We start from the raw sequence: 17333 nt of genomic DNA on the forward strand, positions 1-17333 counted from the left end.
CAGTGCTGTGCAACAAAGCAGCCAATAGCCTCATGTAGTTACTTCAATTTAAATTGAATTAAACCAAATAAAATGGTTATTTTAGCCATCCCCATTTCAAATGCTTAATAGCCACATGTGGCTAGTGGCTACCATATTGGGAAACACAGACATAACATTTCCATCACCACAAAAAGTTCTATTGGATAGCATTGATTTAGACATCTTTATAAACAACTGACTAAACAATTGTACATTTGTCAAATCTAATGATTAAAAAATGGTGCTTCTCCTTGTATGTCTCTTTTATTTCATTTTTCTAATTCACTGCTTTTCTATTTTGCAAAAGTATCAGTCTGCAACAAATCTGAAATTTTAGAAACTGGCCTTTTACCAAGATAATTTGAGACTCACAGTCATAAGCTACTATATTATGGGATAAATTCCAAATTCAGCCAGTATACAGGGACTTTCAAAATACGGCTTCAACAACTACAACCTCATCTTTCCATTTCCCCCTCTAGAGCAAACAAATGTTTTCATTCTCTTTTTTAAGTTTTGTTTTGCTTTATTTTGTTTTGTTTTGTTTTGTTTTGTTTTATTTTGAGATGGAGAAGGGAGAGAAAGCACACAGGCCAGGAGAAGGAGAGAGACAATCTTAAGCAGGCTCCACACTCAGCACAGAGCCCAGCACAAGGACTGACTTCAGGACCCTGAGATCATGACCTGATCTGAAATCAAGAGCCAGATCTTAACCAACTGAGCCACCCAGGCCCCCTACAAATGTTTCCATTATTTTTCTCATTCTCTCTTTCTCCCGTCTCCTGTTCCTCGTTTTCTCTTTAACGTTACACATATCTTATGGAAGCTTCTAGATACTGTGGTTAGCCCAAATTGAGATGTTTTCTAAGTGTAAAGTACAGACCTGATTTACTCTTTATAACTGAATACTTCATACTTATGTATGAAAAAAACAAATATTTTAGCTGTATTAGGCTAAATATATTATTATTCACCTGTTTTATATTTTAATATGAAATTTGACATTTTAAACTTACTTATTTATCTTTATATCAGACAGTAATACTCTAGCTACATTGAACTGGACACTGTCCTTCCAATACCCAGGCTCTATCGTAACTGAATTTCTACATATTTTCCTTCCCTCTTCCTACAAGACCCTTCTCCTCACCCTACTCCTCTTCTTCTGGCAAATCTCCACTCACTCTTTAATGAAAATCCTTTAAAAATCACCTTTTCTATGGAGTCTCACCAAATAACTCTCCAGAGTTATGTGCACCATTTTCCATGCTTCTACCATAATTAACAATATTATCAACTAATATATTTGTTGATGAATTTGACTCTCCTATTTTGAAGTCAAGCAGTCATCACTATATCTTCAATCGTTCTACCCATGTGTAAACTCTCAGTACATTTTCATTTAAGGAATGAATTTTAGTACATTTTCATTTAAGGAATGAGTGCTTGTCTTGCCTCCTTTACAAAGAAACTGAAGGAATAAGAACTTGCTATCATATTTAAAATATTCTGAAAAATTATGAAAACTATATACTGATGTTGTTCTTATTATAACTATTTATATGCAAGGTTCTTGGTTTCTATAGTCACCATTACTGATGCTTGTTTTTAAAAGCTAAATTTTATTAAACCATGAAAATATTTCACCAGATTGCAATTTATTCTTTAAAGTACATTCTTTCAATGTGGTGTTGGTGCAAAAAAAGAAAAAGTTAATAACACATCAAGTAGTTAACACTAACCACAAGTATCTACTTCTCATTAAAAATCCTTTAAGTATCCCTTAAATGTCAACTACTTCACAATACATTTCTAGTGATGGATTAGAATCATATAATGGCAATATTGTGGTACAGGAGAGCTTAGGCATTCCCAGTCCATACCCTTGTTTTGCAGAAACAGGACCTGTGCTGTGATTTCTAGTTAGCAGATAAACCAGCAAGTACAATCAAACAGGTAACTGGACCAACTAGAGCAGACTTCCCGGAGGATCACAAATTGTTCTCTTATAGGAAACTGCATGCATTTACAAATAACAGAAATTCAATGAGGGACACCCAAATGCAGTCTGAGAAGCAAATAACTATAGCAAAAAATATGTACTCAAACAGTCTCATATATAGAGTAGCACCAGAACACAGAAAAGAACAAAAGAAATCATGAAAAGCTACATAGAAAAGACATGACATCTCAAGACAGACTCAAGTAATGGCCCCCTAGGCAGAGAAGAAAGGACCGCTTTCAGAGGGACCAATGGGACATCATCCCTAGGCTACAATCTGGTTAGAAGATATGTTTAAGGGCCTGCATCTAACACTTTTAGATCTTTTTGCAGATATGTCAAGTTGAATCAATAGAAAACATGCCATTTTCATAATAATTCTTAATGCCTGTTAGCATGGTCAGTTAATTTAATTTTGACACTAAAAAATGATGTAATTACTTTAAAACATAAGCCAGTATCTGTGAGTGTTGTTCTTAATAACTTAACTACAGTTTATCTTCAATCCCACAAATGCAATAAATACTTATTTTTAAAAGTAGTTTAACTTAAAAGATGATAGATTTTTTTTTATTTTTCAATAGATCAGTTTCTCTCTGAATGTAATATTAGTACTTTAGAAAGTTTACTAAGATCAAAGGTAGAGAATTATGTGAGAAATTACCTGAAACACTTGACATGAGTAAACACTAAACAAATATTCGTTTATTCTAAACCTGGTTTTCCCTAGAACATAATCTGAAAATTACTGATGCAATTCTTGGCTAAAATGCATAATTACATATCTCTCTGATGACACACTGCAAGAATCTTTTATTATTATTGTTTTTAAGGAGGCACATTAGCCCGACTAAGATATGTTTTCATTAATAAATAGTAGAAAATAATAATTATTACTAACAGTGGTAAACAGTTGGAGATGTAACAAAAATGGAAGAAAATATTCCACTTATGAAAAACACCGTAAATAATAGGCAATTTATAATATGTAATTTAAAAAATAATGCAACCCAATATATAATTATATACTCCTAGCAAGAAATAGAGATCTATAATAAAAATTAAAATAGTAAAATATAGAGATAGAATAAAGCCAAATAAAGGCCAATATAACCAAGGACAGTTTGAGGAAATATTCTCCTAACTCACACATTTAGGGTCACCATACACCAAAAAATTCATTCTGGACTTGGAGTCAATTCAAATGAGAAGAATGACCAAAGGCACCAGTTTATCTGCATGAAAGAATCAAAAAACACCAGCCCTCCTCAGTGTGAAAAGACATAGGCCAAAAGTAGAAATAGTTTGGTGTATGAAATCAAGGAGGGTTTTGATGACATAAACACAGATTTACGTACCATATCTTTCCATATTAGTACTAGGGAGTAGTCCTAGTAGCTCACAGCTAATTCTAGGAAAATCAAAATGTACCATTTTTCACACTGAGTGATAAACACACAAATAGTTCCCCAACAAAAGAAAGAATTTGATAAAATCGTGAATGATGCAATCACTGGAAGTCACTTTAATCTACCACAAAGCACTGGCTCCACACCGACCCAAGAAAAGTCCCCTAGGGGATCACTAGGAGGATCTGCTGGTCTGGAAGACTTTAGTCTGCCCTGGCTCAGAAATACAAATATATCCCTATACCATCATTTCAGTGAAATAAAACTAAACAAGCTTTAGTAGTACTTTTTTTTAGTAGTCTGCAAATGGAGAAAAGAATTCTATGGTGATCAACAACGACAAGTAGTACTACCCATTTCAAACATTTCCTCTTTATTAACCATAAACAGTGTTCTGTTTTGGTCGTAAATTCATCTCGCCATTCGTTTAACAAAAATTTATTGATCCCCTACTAAGCACTGAAGACACAGTTTTGTGAGAGAATACCCACACCCTCCTGGAGCTACCAAGTATAAATAGGAAGAGAGAATATAAAAATCCCTGTAACTAGGGCAGTTACAAGGTTCTGGGAGAACAGAGGGGAGGAGAGGGTGAAGAAGCCAATGCTTGAGCTGAGGTTTAAAGGGTACTGAAGGGCATGTGAAGAAGGTTGGGTAACCCAACACAGGAACAACCTAAGCAAAGACACAGAGGCTTTACAAAACATGGGCTCTGGAGAAAAGGGCAAGTAGCTGGTAGGGGGTGGGGGTGGGCAGTGGAAGATACAGTAGGAATAGGGTCTGACTGAGAAGATCTATTGGTAAAGCTCCAACATATATGGAGCAAAATGCCCTACGGTGCTGCAATGGGGACACAAAGAATGTTTCCCACCCCTCAAGCAACCAGGAAAGGGAAGAAAGCAAGGAAGGGAGGAAGGGAGGAAGGGAGGGCATGAAGGGAGGAGAAAAAAGGAAGGCAAGCTTCTTTTTTTTTCTTCTAATTTAAATTCAATTAGTTAACTTATAGGATATCACTAGCTTCAGATGTAGCATTCAACAATTCATCAGCTGAGTACAACACCCAGTCTTCATCACACCACATGGCCTCCTTAATGTCCACCACCCAATTACCCCATGCCCCATACACCTACCCTCCAGCAACCCTCAATTTGTTTCCTATAGTTAAGAGTCTCCCATGATTTTTCTCCCTCTCTGATAACTTCCCAATCTGTTTTCCCTCCCTTCCTCTATGGTCCTCTGCCCTGTTTGTTCCACATACGAGTGAAACCATATGAAAATTGTCTTTCTATGTTGACTTATTTCACTCAGCATACACCCTCCAGTTCCATCCACATCGATGTAAATGGTAAGTATTCATCCTTTCTGATGGCTGAGTAATATTCGTGTGTGTGTGTGTGTGTGTGTGTGTGTGTGTATACCACATCTTTATCCATTCATCTGTCAATAGACATCTTGGCTCTTTTCTTTGTCATTATCACTTCCTCCTGTCTCCTCAGCACAGAGAATTCATCCAGATTCTACATCAGGGCAAGGTTCCTTAAAATCCTCAAACAAGCCACTACTTGTTACTATCTGGTTAGTCCTTGGAATTTTCACATAGGGAAAAGTAACTCTTGCTTACAAAAGGTGTATTAGTCTGGGGCGCCTGGGTGGCTCAGTGGTTTGGGCTGCTGCCTTTGGCTCGGGTCATGATCTCAGGGTCCTGGGATCGAGCCCCGCATCGGGCTCCCTGCTCCGCAGGAGGCCTGCTTCCCTCTCTCTCTCTCTCTGCCTGCCTCTCTGCCTACTTGTGATCTCCGTCTTTCAAATAAATAAATAAAATTTAAAAAAAAAAAAAAAGGTGTATTAGTCAAGCAATTCACTTATAAAAATGCTCAAGATTTTTTTCCATTTATAATTCTTAAATACTCATAACCTAACTGATAAAAAAAAAAAAAATCCTGTGCACTCTTGAACAATTACAGGACATCTGAAATGTCTAAACTTAAACTGCAGATTTTCTAAACATATTCTTTATTTTTTATACAAAGGTTGAAGCCATTGTTCCTTTACTTGAATTCAAACTATAAAAATATTAAATATTATGCCCTTCAAAATCTTAAACAACTATTTTAAACCCATGCTGTATCATGCCTTTGAATTCAGCAGAAGTTATATATTCAAAGGAAATTGGAAGCACTATTTGAGAAAGGCTTGCTTTTCATATATTGTCTCCATGATCCATAGTTACAGATTATCTTTTTCATAAAAAGAGATAAAATTCTTTATAATGTCATTTTCATTCTTTTCTACTTAAATCTGGAAGCAAACTGAAGCAAAACCAACTTTTCTCCTACTGTGAATTATTTTCTCTCTAATAATAGGTTTATATTTTGAGGAAACAAAACAAAATCCTTTGCTTCTATTTCTAAATATTTTTCCTAGAATATTATTGTTTAAGAATGTCTCAGGCTATGATAGAAATGCCAGGATGAATAGATTAAGTGAAGTGGAAAGGGACACAATGAAAAGAGAACACACTGAAAAGACAGAAGGAGTAGGATTTAGGGACTGAGGCTTTCACTGATTTTTAATTGTGTCACTTTTTTCTTCTAAAGACTGAATATACTACCTACATGAAAACTTAAATATTTCCCCTAAACCTTCCATTGCTGAACAGGGTTCACTGATATAAATTTAACTCTTAGTCTTCATTCCAGAGCGTGTTGCAAACAGAAAGACCAAAAATTCTAAATCCTGGCACAGACAGTGGCACATCAAAGCTCACTTTCTGACTCCTGCTAACATGCCTAGATTTATAATGATTAGCCCTTTAACCATCTTAAGGAAGATCATCCTTTCCTTTATGAAATTCAAAATTCACGCAGTGCTGGGCTTCCGTTTTCCATAGCTTATATTCCAATTCTTCCAATCATTCAAGAAAGCTCACTGAGAACCTATGACATGCCAGGAACTGTGCAAGAATTTAGAGAAGACTGAAAAAACAAGCAAGACGAAGTTCCTACTATTGGCAGGCACTATTAATTACCTATTCTACAGCCATTCCCCTTTTTTTCTTGCTAACCAAACTTCAATTTTGTTTGAAATGCAAAGTGTCCGGCCTCATTCGTCTGAGACAGTTGTTCTTAATATGGATGGCGCTACACCTAGGAGTTCTTTTTGAATATGTGGTGGGGGAGGGAGGATTTCTGATTGTCATGAAAGTGTGTAGGTCCTATTAGTAATTACTTGGCAGGGGCCAGGGACGGTAGACATACTGTGATGTGGGATACAATCCTGTATACTAAGAACTCTCTAACATTTCACACAGATTTTCTAAACATGAAAAACCCATTACATGAGCCTTAAACCTAACTGCATCGTACCTACAAAATAGTTTGTGTATAGTTTTGATGCAAGTTGACTTTTTCAAGAAGTTCGGGAAGCTTCCTATGCTGTATTTTGTTTAGAACCTTACTGTGAGCTGTTCATCATATCAGCTAAACACCCGTGACTACACTGCTTCTGGTCTAGGAAACACCACCACCACACCCCTGGGCCATCTACATTTGTTGCTGTCATGTTCACCACACAAGCATCTGACTACTTCATTCCGTTTAGTGGAGTCATGCCTGCAAATGTACATTGTGAAGGACTTTATCGTAAATTACATTCCTTTAATCCCTCCTCTATATTATAGCTAGGGTAGCATACTGATTTAATCAAAAATATACATAAGCAGGTTATCTGTGATGCTTCTTCAGAATAATAAAGCACGCACCATAAATTAGTATTTTTTTAAAAGGGAGGGATTGCATCTAACAGGACAGTGAACTAGTGGTTTAAGTGAACTGGGCAACTCTCTTCCTCACTCTTGCAGCCAACCTTCCAGCCAGAGAGAACCTGGGACCCAGTTCTACTCAAAGGGATCCAAACAGAAGCCACTGACAAGAAAGTGGCCACAATTCTAGAGCTGTGCCTGCTACTTTGTAACCCTGAGGGCAAGTCCAAGAGAGCCGGTCCTGGCATCACTGAGCAGCCGAACCAATACCAGCATCCCCAACTCATCCGTGAGGGGAGGAAAATACATTCCATTGGTTTTAGCCACCGTTGGCTGGATTTTCTGTTCATTGTGCCTGTAAATACATTTCCAACTGCTATACAATTTCAGGGACTTCTTGGGGGTCCATAATTAAATACAATTTTAATACTGACAACATAAGGAAGGTCCAGGATCCGGCCTACAGTCTACATAGATTTCCCAAATGCACCTACATTCCCAATATCCAATGTCAAACTCAGAATCTTCCCTTCCAAGTCTTCTCTTCCTTTGATGCCTGCCCTACTCAGTAAGTTAGAAACTGTAGTGTGTTATTGGACTCGTGCCTCTCTCTCTCAGGGAGAACAGGTGAACAGTTGGCAAGTTTTGCCTGTAATTCCACCTTCAAGTTCTTTCTTGACTAATTTCCCTCTTCTCCACCTTATCATCACTCCCCTAGCACTGAACCTCATTATCCTTCATTTGAAACACTTCCTCACACATATCCCTGCCTTAGAGGCAGGTCCCTTTCCAACCCATCTTCCTTATTGCCACCAGAATTATCTTAAACCCAAATCGAATGACTCCTTGGCTTGCAACATCTGTTTCCCCACTGTTCACTGTTCAGCGCTATGGATATGCCGGTCTTCAAGATCACTCCCTGCTGTTCCCCCACCCTGGCAACGAAGCCCCAACAGGCTGCATACCAGTTCTTGACGTCACAGAACACTCTTTCTACCTCTCTGATTCTGTTCATGCTATCCTTCTGCTAAAATGCCTTTTCACTCTTCCTCCATTTGGAGAAGTTGCAATCATCATGCAAGGTCCAGCTCCTCAATCTCCAGCTCCCAGAAGGATTAATCTCTGCCTTTTCAACAACACATTGTATGCTCTGTGTTTCTGTGTCTGGCACCCTGCCGGACTATATATCACTTAATAGCGATAATATTTTACAGTTTTAAAATTCACCAGGCATGTTTTCTGCAAGGAATATGTTTTATTTATTTTGTATACTAAGCAAATAGCAAAATACCTGTCAATAAATATTTATAGGATAAATGAATAAATTTATCAAACAAGTAGTTATATTTCACAACAGAAGGATATGGCTCTGATTCATCACTTTTGTGATTACTTTTCCTGCCTCAGACATGAATTTGCTCCTTTAAACTGTAGCATATTCACAAGTTGCTTTCATAAAGGGAGTCAAGAAACCTAGGACTTGGTCATGGCCGTTCCTCTCTAGATGTATGAATTTGAACAACTTATTGAAAGTCTCTATGTGTAAAATAAGGGATTGAATATCAGCTCTAACAGTCTATTATGGATTTTCTTAAATTTTTAATGTAAGTCACAATTTTCTTTGCATTCCATGTTAGCACTTGACTAATCACCTTATACCAAACACTTAACTGGGTCATATATAAAAACCACTACTCAGTCTACCAGTTTGTCTCCTCTTACTAGCCAACTGAAACTGAACTCGCAAAAGTCATTATGGATGCCCTTGTCCCTAAATCCAATAAAAACATTTCATTTCCTATTGTAAGTGACATCTGAAACATTTAACTCTACAGACAGCCTCTCCTTTTCCAAACACCTTTCTTCCAGTATCTGTGCTCTCTTTCCCAACCTTTCTCTGTGGGGTCTCTTTTCTCCATCTCTTCTTTAAAGTTTATTATTTCCTAGGGCTCTCTCTTTGACCCTCTTCTCCTACTACATATTCTAAATGGGAAGGTCATTCACTTCAAAGCTTCATTTACCAAGCACGGCATGAGCTCAGCTATAAATTAATAAGCTCTCTTAGGTTGAATCCCCATAGACACCTCTAACTCAACACATCTAAACCCTCCTCATGACTTTTCCCCTAAGTCAGTTCCTCTCCCTGAGTGCCCACTCTTGATGCATGGCATTTCTACCACCCATCATCTGCACCATTTGGGTCATCTTACCCTCTTTTAAACCCTTCAGCCACTTGATCATTAAGTGCTATCAAATTTAAGTCCTAAAGAGCCCTCAAACCCACCTTTCCCCTCTAAATCTTCCTCACCAGCTTGGTTTCTGGCCATATTATCTCAACCTGAACCACCACAACAATCTCCTAACTCATCTCCCTGTTTCTAGCCTCCTCTATTTCCTACAGTGGTTATCTTTCTTCAAAATATTTATATTCAAAATGGGGACTTAATGTGGGCAGGAACTGTGTAGAAGCCATCTTTGAATCCCTAGGATCTGGCACTGATCTGACATTTAGTACTCAATAAACATAGGCAGGAAATGTAGGAGGAGACATCTGAATTAGTTTGGGTAAACTCTAAGAGCTAGCAGGTGTATGGGTTGGGAAGGTGGAGTGGATGTACATTCTAGGCTGAAGAGTAGCTCTTCTCTCTTTAAAATTCAAAAAGTGCTCAGTAATATGTACCCTCTTGAGCTGAACCTTTCTGTATAAGCAGATAATTCCCAGCTATAAGACCATTTCTTACAAGCATTTGTGTCCACATGGGCACCTAACTTACTGCTTTTTGGAGTAAGCATTCATACTGTTTATTTGTTCACATTCATTTTCTAGTACCTATTTTTCACATGATGGGGGACAGGAGAGCAGGACAGTAAAAAAAGGGAGAGACCAGAGAAGAACCTTTGCTCCCACTGCACCTTCAACTCTACTCACTAAGAAAAAAAAAAAAAAAAAAAAATCCCACAAAGTTTGAAATCTTTTGAAAGTCCCTGATAAAAACTGGTGAGATGTGAACAAAGTCTATGGATTCTCCCAAAGGCAATTTCCTGGTTTTGATATACTATAGTCACAGATGTTCCCACTATGGGAAAGCTGGTGGAAGGACACAACAGGATCTCTCTGTATTATTTTTGTGACAATATACATGTCTATAATTATTTCAAAATAAGAAGTTAAATAAAAGACCTACCTACCTGACTCCTTTTTAAGCATTAAAAAAAAAAAAAAAATCATAACACTTATTTGCATTTCTGGAAAAAACCATACAAGAGTAAACCAGAACTGGTCCAACTCCAAAACAGGGAGAGGAGTGTCCCAGGCCCACCTCTCCTACCATCTTAGACTAGGATTCACCTGTTTCTAACAGCTTTGCCATTATTTGTCTAAGAGCCAAGATAAAGAGGCTTTATTTCCAACATCTCTGCCATTGAACATATCATCCTGAATAAGGTATGGGCGTCATAGAGAAAAGGGAGGAGGACTGAAGGAAGACAGACAAATCCTCACAGCCAGGCAAAGAAGCCAGTACATGATACTCCCTTTTTTCCCCCTGGTTCTGGAAGTTAGTACAGCGACAGCAGGTTAGTGAGGTGATGGGAGGGAGGGTAAGTGGTAAACTGACAGGCAGTGCTTCCCAGAAGGAATCCAAGGAACTGTGGGGTTGAACCACCTGCTGGGAGAGGCCCACCAAGAGACGCTGCCCCTCCCACCCACCATACTGAATCACTCATGGCCTGACTCTATAGATGTCAGGTGAACTACCTCTAATCCCTCCTCATGCCATCAGTAACGAACCACTTGGCTGACTCATTTTGTGTCCTTGACCTTTTACTGTTTACCAGTGAGTGGTTTTTGAGTTTGCCTTCTAAAAAAATTAATTGGGCTCATTTTCTGGATTTCTTTATTCCTTCCGAGTTTTTTCAGTGTGTAAAACGACATAGCCTAAATCCCTACTGTTCTTCATAGGCATATTTGTTCGTATAGCCAAACGTAACTGACTTTTGACCTACATCATGATGGGACTGAGAGAAATACATAGAAAGCTCCCTTACAGCTGCTTAAGTGAAACAATATAATTAAAATTCCAACAAATGAAATCAACCATGAACCCTAGGACAAACTTTGTATCCTTGGCTTGCAAAATCTGCACTGAAATTCAAAGAGGCTGTGAGACTGCTCTTGGTCCCTTTTTAAGGGGAAGATGCCATGCAGACCATGAGAGTGGATGCCTTTGAGAACAGGGGTCTATGATCTGGACTCTGCCACAGGCATACACACCTGCAGTCAGCCGCCATACGAAGCACATACGATCAATAAAAACACAGATAAATCATGAAAAATGTGGTTTATACCTCTTGGAGCCGAATACAAAGTGGGTAACCCTAGCCATTAGCAATTCTGAGGTGCTACAATCCAGGAGAACTGAAAAAACGGATGAAAGGAAATGGGATTGTAGCCTCGTAAAGTTCTAGCTTTCTAGGACTTGGACCCCCAACATAAGTCTAATAGGAAGTGTTTTATTTCTGCCAATAAAACCAGCAGAGCATTTGTCTTCGATCTGGTGATATTAAAAAGCTATTAAAAGGCACAGCAGCCTCTTCCATAGGCAGGAGAGAGAATATGGTCTTCCCTGAATCAGACAGAGTGCAGAAATCTTCCAGAGAGTCAGCTGCAGAAAACTATAAAGCTAGAGATATATAGATTTAATTACCATTCACCAATATAGGGTTACAGTAAGCTGACTGTACTAATGTGTTTTTATTGCTAAACAGCATGTTTCCCCCATGCATCTTCCCCTGAACTGGTTAATAACAAGTTCCAAGGAACACTCTGGTAGAGATATTAGTAATTTCCTTTGGAACATGCCTTTCAGTTTCCCTCACTTTAGCCAGCTCCCCCATCCCATAAACACCAAAGCAGAAAGACCCTCAATGAATCTTGCTGCAAACACAGTTCTTGTTACAGCCCAAGCCAGGGAGGCCTGTTCAGCAAGTCACTTACTGCAAAATTTGCTATTAAACCTGTCAAACAGACATATATGAAAATACTGCTTTACTAAACAGCTGTTAAGTTTCATGAGCTTAAAAAGGAAATACTATCTAGCTAGACACTGTTAACTCAACAGAGATTCACCATTCAGTTTTAAAATCTGATATGCTGGTAAGCTTTTCCCCAAATCCTAACATTTGCTCTCTGCTACGAGATGGCTGCCACAGAGCACCATTAGCAAACACCGGCTGAGCACACACACACACTCACTGCACAACAGTGCAAGCTAAGCTCCCTCCTTCCACATGGGAACACGCAGCATCTGTTGTTTTGGGGCTCTTGCACAGGAAAAAGAGCATTTCTCAACGGTGTCAAGGGGAAATTAATGCACTGATTCCCCTCTATCCCAATGGTCAGACATTCATCACAGGTGGCAAAAGAAAAGACTTAAGTTAAATAGATTCACAGTAATGGAGCTAAAACAATTATTTAAAGTGCTTAATCAGTCAATGTAAAATAAAACCATTGTAGCACTACATCCATGTCCAGCCAGCAACATTATCCTGGGGGGAAAGAGCATTCATAAAACAAGTCTTCTAGGAAGTGGAGAAAGCAAGGTGAGACAGCAGATGTTTGACAGCAGGAAATTAAAAAGGTAACCTAAACAAAATAAAGAAGGAATTAGGGAGACACTTAGAGAGACGAGCATGGAGTGTGGAACAAAGGCCATGGTGGAAAATACATCCCAGGCCAGAAGTGAGAAGGAAGGAGAAAGGAGCTCTACAGAGGCCCAGGAACCAGCTAAGAGTGCTTTTCCTTAATGAGCAATTTCTAAAATCCAAAAAGCAGTTTTTAAAAAGAGAATCTCATTCATCAGGAGATGAGGTGTATGATTTAAAGGATTATGGAGACAGACTTAAAAAGATTCTTGGGTCCCAGATAGAGACTGCAGAAGAAACGGAGAAGAGAACTCCCTCTGGGGAGAGACAGAAAAGGCTTAGAAGGAGGACAGAGAGAAATCAAAGGAACCACAGTTTATCTCGATTTTTGTGACTTATTTCCCAATCTCTCTTGAAAGATGAAAAGCCCAGAGTCAGGTCACCCAAGTCATTGTTATGGGAAATGAGGTGAGGAAACACTCAGTTTGGAATAATCACCCCATAATTGCCTAGAGGTCCACTAAATCTGTGAAGGATCGGCCTGTTTCCTCAATGTAGTGCGTTTGATTTCCCTCCAGAGAATGCAGGAAATTGTATCCTTTGAAACAGATGAGAAGTTTTGGATAACATCAGATTCTATTGGAAAGCCCCCGGGTAATGAGTCGGCAACTCACAGCCTGAACCACACTGTCTGATACATTTAGTAGCAGATGAGGGGAAGTTTGTTGTGACAGCTGTGCAGAAAAAAAGTCTGAAGGTGAGGTGGATTTGCAACATGAGAAGGTGATTTGGGTTTGGAAAAAGCAAAGTCATCTTCAGAAGGAAAGAGCGTGCAGAAAAATGAACAAAAAGGAAGCGCGGAGCAGGTGGGGGAAAGCTCGGCTTTGTGGGAAGTTCTCTGCATTGTTTCCCCACATTGGCAGTGACTGCTGCCCAGTCCCCAGGCCCCCCAAAAGCAGGTGCACCATGTGCTTTTACAGCGGTTAGAACTGGCCAAGAGTGGGAATATCATACTACTTGCAAGACACATAGATACAGAGCAAACTTGACTTCTACTTGACGATGACTTTCCTCTCTTCTCTCCACTTGAGGACTAAGGCAATCTTCTCTCAGATGGGGGCTGCTGCCTGTCCCTCCCTCACTTCCAGGGCCACACTGCTATTCTGTCCCAAAGAGCAATCCCCCACCCCCACCCCAGGATGTATGTATTCCCCATCTTCTTTCCTCCACCACTTGCTCGCAGGCAAGACATGAAACACAGGACGAGCATCAGAGGGAAAGGACCCTAATGCGTTGGAAAAAGGACAATAAACATTGAGTGTTAGAGATAACGGCTGAAAACCTTCCAGAAGGTCCCTCTGTGCGGCCTGCTCTGGAAGTGACATTCCTCACTTGAGGGAGGCAGGAAGGCAGGAAAGAGAAAGAAAACCAGTATCAACCTCTGCCCTAGCAAGTGACTGAGCCACGTTTTCATATACATATCATCTGTGACTCAATCCTCATAAGCAACCATTGAGTGATATTATTATTTCCAAAATGGAGGCTCAGAGATCATGATTTGCTCATGGCCAATCGGGTAGTAAGAGACAGAAGCCTTTCCTTCACTTCTCTGAGGAGCAAACACTGAGACACCCTTTAAAGAGCCTCACCTGACCCTTGCGGTTTGGGTTCCGGGGCCCTTCGGACTCCTGTATTCTAGGTACTTTCCCCACAGTACCTAACACTCTGCATTAGAATTGCCTGTTTATTTCTCAGTCTCCGTCTCCAGACTGAGGGTCACAGAAGGCAGAGGCCACGTCTTCAGGATGCCTCCGAGCTAAATACTAAATACAAGGCCCGGTCTGTCTGTGCTCCAGGAGTGCTGGGCTGGAGGGGAGAGCCCACCATTCCTTGCTGTCTCTGAAATAATACCGCTGGGAATTTTAATTTCACCAAGTGCTTAGCGAAAAGAGAAAAAGTAGTTATGAAGACTACACACCCCCTGCTTTCAAACTCAGACTCTATGGTCTCGATGGTACTAATTCTGCTTTGTGGAACACAGTCATGGACTTGTAAAATAGGGTGTTTACATGCAAGTGACTCTACAGCTCTGTAATACTTGCTATTCCCTGGTTGAAAATGAATGTTGGGTTTTTTCCAGGTTCTTTTCTGTAAAGTAATGAGAAACCCGGGTAAGCCCTGCTTTCACTCTCAGAGTCCCACAGACACCAATTATTCACACTCAATGTCACAACTTCAAAATGTTTAAGATGCTCTGAACTTTGGTGGCTTCTTTTTTTTTTTTGGAGATGGGAACAAAAAGAGAGCCCAATTACCTTAGCCCATGTTTTTGGAAGTCATTACGGTTTCTGCACCATAGAACCCAAGCAATTGTTACAGCAATCCTCTTCCAATGCCTGTTTCCAAAGTAGAAAATACATGACTTGACCACCAGGAATGTCTGTACGAAGTCCAAGTGCAGAGTAGAGTGGCTCTGCCTCGGCTGTTACCCCTGAAGCCCCATCAGTTAGCAAAGTCTAATCAACCCAGAAAACCAACAAAAAGAAGCCAACCAAACAACTAAGTCCAGATTTGCTGCAGTAGATCTGATTCCAGTTATTTTTCTGTCTTGTTCCAAACACCTCTAGGTATGGCCTTCAATAAAGGCATGTGCAAAAGCTAGTTTTACTGAATTCCCATACCCGATGGGGATAGCAAATTGTGGACCTGAAAAAAATAGCCTCTAGCAAACCAAAACCAAGCTGGACATGCATGTAAGGTACTGAACTCTACAGAAAAAGCTGGGCCTTTCTCAGTTTGTCTTGGTATTTATGTGGTTCCATACTGTCCTTCAGGGCTACCAACACTGTGAGAAATCTCTCCTCAGTCTGCTGACTGCCTGCATTGGGCTTGTCCTAAAGTGTACAAGAAAAATGGTCCCTCCAATGCGGGTGCAGTAGTGGAAATTCAAAGGCTGAGGGCTAACATTCTTGTATTTTTTCACCTTATTCTTTAGTTCTTCATACCATTAGTCCAAGTGCTTTTAAAAACATTTTAGTAGCTTTACTGAGGTACAATTAATATTTATGTCATATATATATGTCAAATATACAATTTGATAAGTCGATATTATACTGAAAGAATGATCCATAAAGGAAAATTTGATAACTTGGACTGCAATCACTTTTTAAGTATTTTTTTCCTTTTATAAAAACCTTATGCACAGCACCTATATAAAGAACAAATATAAGCAGAGCTCCTTTTGAAGCGGGCAGGGATCCTGAGTACTGTTTCCTTAGTCCCCTCATCACCTTCAACTGTGGCTTCTAAGATGTCTCTGTCAAACACACGGTCACAAAGAATAAAAAGTAGAAACCACTGGATTTTATTAGCAGGATGTTTGTAGCTGCCCAAAATAACCACTGACTTTTTTTTGAGAAGTTACGTAGGCATTACATAATGTGAGAGATACTTTCTTGTTTTGTTTTTTTTTTTCTTTTAATTCCATTAGGTGGGTATTCTTTACATCCACACATGAGGAAAGAAAGGCTCTTATAGTTGGTACATAGCATAGCTGGAATCTGAACCCAGTTCTGACCCACCCGATACCATGCTCCTTTGGGTTCCAACGTTCAGGGAACCATACGCACATTCCTTTGGAACCAAACATGAAAGATAAGACTTGGACTTTCTGTGGATATAAACCACTTGTACAAAATGACAGTCAATTCTAAAACATGAAATTCTTATTTCCCTAGAAAAATAGACTCCAGCTCAAAATAACATGTAATAAATATCCAGGATATTCTTCCTATAAAGCCACACCAGCATGTGCTAGTGTGATAACCTCACTATAGAGCAAATAGCTTTAGCAAGGGCCTTCTCCCAGATACACACATACCTTCCCTGCCATCAGGAGCAAGTGGCACATAGGGGTCTGCAGCGAGCTGATGAATTCCATTTGTTTAAAGGCCTAAGTAAGCCAGTTAACTTTGCAGCATTCAGAAGAGTGGTGAAATATCAAATTGGTTATGAATATATTAATGTCACACAAACAGTAAAGAGCCTGAGCCTTGGCTAGGCCCAAGGTTAGGAGCTGTTAATGGAGGTAAAAGTTACATAGTATCTAGTCTTTATCAAGTCCAAAGGACTTAATATCATATTATCTCATTTAATCCTCACAACAACTCTGTGATAGATGGAAAAGAGGCTTAGAGAAGATAAATAACAAGGTCAAGGTCACATAGTAAATGAGGGACAGAGTCACAATTTGTACCCACATCAGTGACTACAGAGCCAGTTCTCTGAGCTACTGCTGTGGTCTACCTCTCTTAAGAGAGAGGAAGGGAAAGAAAACCTGAAAAATCTCCAATCTCTTCCTTGTAAACTTCTACTCCATTCCCTGGGGTAGGGCATTCACTCCCCTGCTCACCTCATAGACCCTATAGAAGGAAGGGGTCCCCCCCTGGAGAAGCCAGTCCAGGACTGCAGGGGAGGAAAATGAGAGATGCTGGGGAGA

At 39.6% G+C, this 17333-nt stretch overlaps 1 protein-coding gene across 4 annotated transcripts in view; it reads right to left on the reverse strand.

Annotated features, from left to right (window-relative positions):
* The window catches only part of CPQ (carboxypeptidase Q), a 460217-nt gene that overhangs the window by 364039 nt on the left and 78845 nt on the right, over positions 1–17333 (reverse strand). The window lies entirely within an intron of this gene.

This window comes from Mustela nivalis (assembly GCF_964662115.1).
Source record: "Mustela nivalis genome assembly, chromosome: 2".
In the NCBI taxonomy this organism is placed as follows: domain Eukaryota; kingdom Metazoa; phylum Chordata; class Mammalia; order Carnivora; family Mustelidae; genus Mustela; species Mustela nivalis.